The sequence below is a fragment of the Choloepus didactylus genome, chromosome 3 (genome assembly GCF_015220235.1).
Source record: "Choloepus didactylus isolate mChoDid1 chromosome 3, mChoDid1.pri, whole genome shotgun sequence".
Classification (NCBI taxonomy): Eukaryota; Metazoa; Chordata; class Mammalia; order Pilosa; family Megalonychidae; genus Choloepus; species Choloepus didactylus.
The window spans coordinates 119,635,653-119,641,768 of NC_051309.1; positions in this window are offsets into that span (position 1 = coordinate 119,635,653).

Consider the following 6,116-nt stretch of genomic DNA (forward strand, 5'->3'; position numbering starts at 1 on the left):
GAGTGGTCAATGATTGTGACTAAATGTACAAATATAAAAATGTTTTTACATATAGGAGAACAAATGAATGTCAATCATGCAAAGTGTTGAAAAAGGGATGGTATTGGGGGAAAAATGTAACCAAAGCAAACTGGAATCTATGGTCAACAGTAACATTGCAATATACTTCCCTTAAATGTAACAAAGGCAATATACCAAGGCTAAATGTATATGAGAGGGGGATATAAGGGAGGGATATGGGATTCTTGGTAGTGGTGGTGTTGTCTGACTTTACTGTTATATTGTATTTTATGGCATTTTGTTTTTCTTTTTATTACCTTTTTTATTATTCTTTAAAAAAATATTTTTCCATAGTAATGAATATGTTCAAGTGCTGATTGTGGTGATAAATGCACAATTATATGATGATACCATGAACAATTGATTGTACACTGTAAATGCTTGTATGGTATATAAATATATTTTTATAAAACTGTAGGAAAAAATAAAAACAGGGATAAAGTCCTGGAGAAAACATGGAGAGAGGGATGTACCTACTTGCTGTTGGTTAGGTGGCAGAATGGTATATAGCCTTTCTGGAGGACAGTGTAGTGATTCCACATGAAGCTAAATATGTTGGTGCCATAAGGTCCTGCAGCCTCATTAGGCGGCATATACCTGGAGGATCTGAGAACAGGGACATGAATGGACATTTGCACACTGGTGTTCATGGTGGCAGTATTCACGATTTGCAATGGATGGAGGTGGCCTAAGGGCACATCGACTGATGAACAGAATGATGAACTGTGGTGTATGCATACAGTGGAATATTGAGCAGCTGCAAGAAGGAATGAAGCTGTGAGACACTCAGTGAGGTGAAAGGATCCTACAGACAGCATTTTGAGTGAAGTACGCCAGAAACAAAGGCAAACACCATAATGCCTTACCTATATGGACTAACTGCAATGTATAAACTCAGAATTGAATCTTAGAGCACAGCTTATCAGCGGAACCCTTATTGTAATGGTCCCTAGACTGTAAGCTCTTATAGCAGTCACATCTATTCCTGAATTGTATTGGCTATCTCCAGACTCTGAGATGCTGATCTCTTGGCCTATAACCTGATCAGTCTCTGGAATTTTGGGTATCTGTGTGACACCTGAAACTCAGAGTTACAGGTCAGCAGATATGAATGTCAGTATTAGCGCATATAGCAACTGTTAAAAGAGCTGAAAAAGAGATATGAGTGAAGCAGATCTGGTTAGGACTAGGGCAAAATGTGCCAAAGAGTAAAAGACAAAACTAACCATGTTTAAAAACTTCAACTTTCATGTGAAACCAAGGGAAGAGATGTTTATTTGGTGCAGGATCTTTATTTTCTGTAGTACACTAAACTCAACTTGTACTTGAACAAGTCAGCTTGTTCAAACACCACAATTACATGGAACTTTGAATAGGAAGTGAGATCTGGTAGGGTTGTACAGGTTAGTGTGAAATAGCAATGCATCCCAAAGTAATTTGGGCAGAGAATGAAAATATATATGAAGGGCCCCCTGAGGAGCTGGGGAAAATGTGGAAGTGTTGGACTTACTCACCTGGATTGTTCTGATGTTCTCACAAACATTGATGACTGACGGTTTGGTAAGCCGAGCCCTCTATTCTGGGGCTTGCCCTTATGACGTTCATTGCTGCAAAGGAGAGGCTAAACCTGCTTATAATTGTGCCTGAGTTCCCCTTTGTTGCTCAGATGTGGCCCTCTCTCTCTAGCTAAGCCAATTCAGCAGATGAACTCACTGCCCTCCCCACTATGTGGGACCTGACTCCCAGGGATGTAAATCTGGCAACACAGAATGTAACTCATAGGATTGAGAACATCTTCATAACCAAAAGGGGGAAGCGAAATGAAACAAAGAATGTGACTCATGGGATTGAGAACATCTTCTTGACCAAAAGGGGGAAGCGAAATGAAACAAAATAGTTTCAATGGCTGAGAGATATCAAATGGAGTTGAGCAGTCACTCTGGTGGGCATTCTTATGCACTATGTAGATATCCCTTTCTAGGTTTTAGTGTATTGGAAGAGCTAAGAATGAATACCTGAAACTGTCAAATTGCAACCCAGTAGCCTTTTTTTTTTTTTTTTTTCGGTTTAAACAATGGGAATTTATTAGCTTATGGTTTTGAAGCCAGGAAAATGTCCAAATTAAGGCATCATCAAGGCATTGCTTTCTCCCCAGAGACTGTGGCTTTGCTGGCTGCCGGCAACTTAGTCTTTAGCTTGTCACATTGCAAGGCACATGGTAGCGTCTCCTGGTCCTTCCCTTCTCTTCTGGATTCCATTGATTTCAGCTTCTGGTGTAGCCTTGACTCCTGAAAATGTCTGTATAACTATGTAGCTTACAAGGGGTGACAGTGTGATTGTGAAAACCTTGTAGATCACACTCCCTTTATCCAGTGTATGGATGGATGAGTAGAAAAATGGGGACAAAAACAAAATGAAAAATAGGGTGGGAGGAGGGGATGATTTGGGTGTTCTTTTTTACTCTTACTTTTTATTCCTATTATTATTCTTTGTGGTGTAAAGAAAATGTTCAAAAATAGATTGGGGTGATGAATGCACAACTATTTGATGGTACTGTGAACAGTTAATTGTACACCATGGATGATTGTGTGGTATGTGAATACATCTCAATAAAACTGAATTTTAAAAAAGTGAGGGAGTTTAAAATATTTTCAGAAAGACACTGAGTTTGTGAACAAGGGACCTGCTCTAAAAGAAATACAAAAGGAAGCACTATAGGCAGATAGGAAAAGACAGGAGAGAGAGGTTTGGAGAAAAGTATAGAAATGAAGACTCAGTAAGGGTAAAAAGATAGAGGAAAAAAAATAAAAATAAGATAGGACATAAAAAACCCAAAAGACAAAATGGTAGACAGTAGAGCAATATTCTAAGTATACTGAACAAAGCTGACTGTCAGTAAGGCTAGGGGCATGTAGGACACAAGAAGGGAAGATAGAAAAGATAAGGACTGGGACTCTATAACATAGCAAAACCTAGAATGGACTATGATGGTGATTAAATGTACAAATATAAGAATTTTTTATATGAGGGAGAACAAATGAATGTCAACATTGCAAATGTTAAAAATGGGATTGTATATGGAAAAATACAATCAATGCAAATTAGTCTATAGTTAACCGTTACACTGTAATATAGTTCCATGAAATGTAACAAAGGCAGTACACAAAAGCTAAATGTCAGTAAGAGGGAGATATAAGGGTTGGGTATGGGATTCTTGGTGGTGGTGTTTCTCCTCTTCATTTTTCATTCTTCATTTTTTTTCCTCTTCTTCTTTGAGGAAGAAATGGAAATGCCCTCATATAGATTGTGGTGGTGAATGTGTAACTATGTTATTATACCAGAAACCATTTATTGTTTACTTAGGGTGGATTATATGGTATTTGAATAAAACTGTTTAAAAATAAACAGAAAGATACAAGTGCTGGAGAAAATGGGGAGAGAAGGATATACTTATTCACTGTTGGTAGGGAAGTAGAACGGTGCAGCCCATCTGGAGGGCAGTGTGGTGGCTCCACAGCAGGCCAAGTATAGGACTGCCATATGATCCTGCAACCCTGTTATTAGCTGTACACCTGGAAGAACTGAAAAGAGGGACATGAATGGACATTTGCACACTGGTATTTATGGCAGCAGTATTCAAAATTTGCAATGGATGGAGGTGGGCTAAGTGTACATCCACTGATGAACAGAAGGGTGAACTGTGATGTATGCAAACAATGGAATACTCAGCAGCTGCCAAAAAGGAATGAAGTTGTGAGGCACGTCACTGATGACAGTATGTTGACTGAAATAAGCCAGAAACGAAAAGATTAATAATATAACGACTCACTTATATGGACTAACTATAATGTGCAAACTCTGAGAATTAAATTTGAGAGCATAGTGTATCAGGGGAAGGCTTACTGCAAAGGCTCTTAAATTGTAAGCTCTTACAGCAGTCACCTCTATTCCTGAGTTGTTACAGTTACTTCTAAATTCTGAGATGCTAGGCTCTTTGTGTACAACCTGGTCAGTGGGTATCTGTTTGACACCTGAGACTCAGAGCTAGAGTTCTGCAGCTATGAAAGTCAGTATTGCCCCATACAGCAACTGTTAAAAAAAGTGAAAAAGAGATCAGACTTCAATTAAAGATACGAATAAAGCTGATCTGGTTAGGACTAAGGCAAATCAGACTAGAGGGTAAAGGACAATATTGCTGGTGTTTTAAAACTTCAACTTCTGTGTGAGACCAAAGGAAGAGATGTTTATTAGGTGCAAAACTTATTCTTCTGTAGCACACTAATTTAACTTGTATGGTCAGTTTATTTGAACACCATAATCACATGGAACTTGAATAGGCAGTGAGATCTTGGTTTGTACACGTTAGTGTGATGCCCCAATTCACCCCAGAGTAATTTGGGCAGAGAATAAAGTATTAGCAAAACTCCCTTGAGGGACTGGGGAAAAATGTGGAAATATTGAACTTCCCCCACCTAGGGAATTCCTGGTAATTCTTACAAGCATTGGGGACTACCAATTTAATAGGCTGAGCCCTCGATCTTGGAGCCTGCCCTTATGAAACTTATTCTTGCAAAGGAGAAGCTAAGCCTACTTATAATTATGCCTAAGAATCACCCCCAGAGAACCTCTTTTGTTGCTCAGATGTGGCCTCTCTCTAAGCCAACTCTGCAGATAAACTCACTGCCCTTCCCCATACATGGGACATGACTCCTAGGGATGTAAGTCTCCCTGGCAATGTGGGACCATGACTCCCAGGGATGAGTCTGGCCCTAGCATTGTGAGATCGAGAAAGCCTTCTTGGACCAAAAGGGGGAAGAGAAATGAAACAAAAGAGTTTCAGTGGCTAAGAGATTTCACATAGAGTTGAAAGGTCATTCTGGAGGTTATTCTTAGGCATTATATAGATATCCCTATGTAGTATTTAGCGTATTGGAATAGCTAGAAGGAAATATTTGAAACAGTTGAACTGTAATCCAATAGCCTTGATTCTTGAAGATGACTCTATAACTATATAGCTCTTAAGGTGTGACAGTGTAATTATGAAAACCTTGCAACTGACACTCCCACACTACAGTGTATGGAGGGATGAGTAAGAAAACAAAGACAAAAAAAATAAGTAATGGGGTGGGATAAGGGGTATGGGATGTTTTGGGTGTTCTTTTGTTATTTTTATTTTTTTATTTTTTATTTTTTTGAGTAAAGAAAATGTTCAGAAGTTGACTGTGGTGATAAATGTCCAACTATGTGATGATACCGTGAACCACTGACTGTACACTTTGGATGATTATCTGGTATGTGAATGTATCTCAATAAAATTGCATTAAAAAAAAAATCAATAACCCCAATCTGATCAGAGGAAAACATCAGACAAACCCAAATTTTGGACATTCTCCAAAAGACCTGACCAGTACCCCTCAAAACTGTGAAAGTCATGAAAAACATGGAAAAAATAAGGAACTGTTATAGACCAGAGGAGGCTAATTAGACATGATAATTAAATGCAATTCTAAGAGGTTGAAAAGTATTCACCATTCACACACATTTTCAGGGGTAGCTGAAGTCTTCTGGGATTTGCTTTTGAATAAATAGTCTTTTAATATTTTAATATAATCTTTTAATTGTCAAAGTAAATAAATTTATTTTTATTTTATTTATTTTTTTTTTTTTGAGACATGAGCTTTTATTATAGGGTTTACCAACAGGGTGGGGAAGTCAAGCCATGTTGCCCTGAAATCAAGAGCTTCTCTGGATGGATTCAGGAGCTGCTCTGAATGGTGGCCAGTTTAGAGCACAAAGTGGAAATAGTCTGCACTTTGGGGGGCTGAATAAGCTAGTTATAAGGGCTCAACATTCCAATGTGTATGAGAGCATAAGGCAGGAGGGAGCAGGGTTGTGCAAAGTAGGAAAGGGTTGATTGTAATCAACAGGGAGGAGGGGAGGATTATAGAGATAACAGTATCTCAGGGAGTCTCAGGGAGGAGGTAGTTTCCAGTATAGATTACAGCTAGCACCTGATATTGCAAGGAGAATAGGTTAAACCTCAGCTGTCCGAGGTC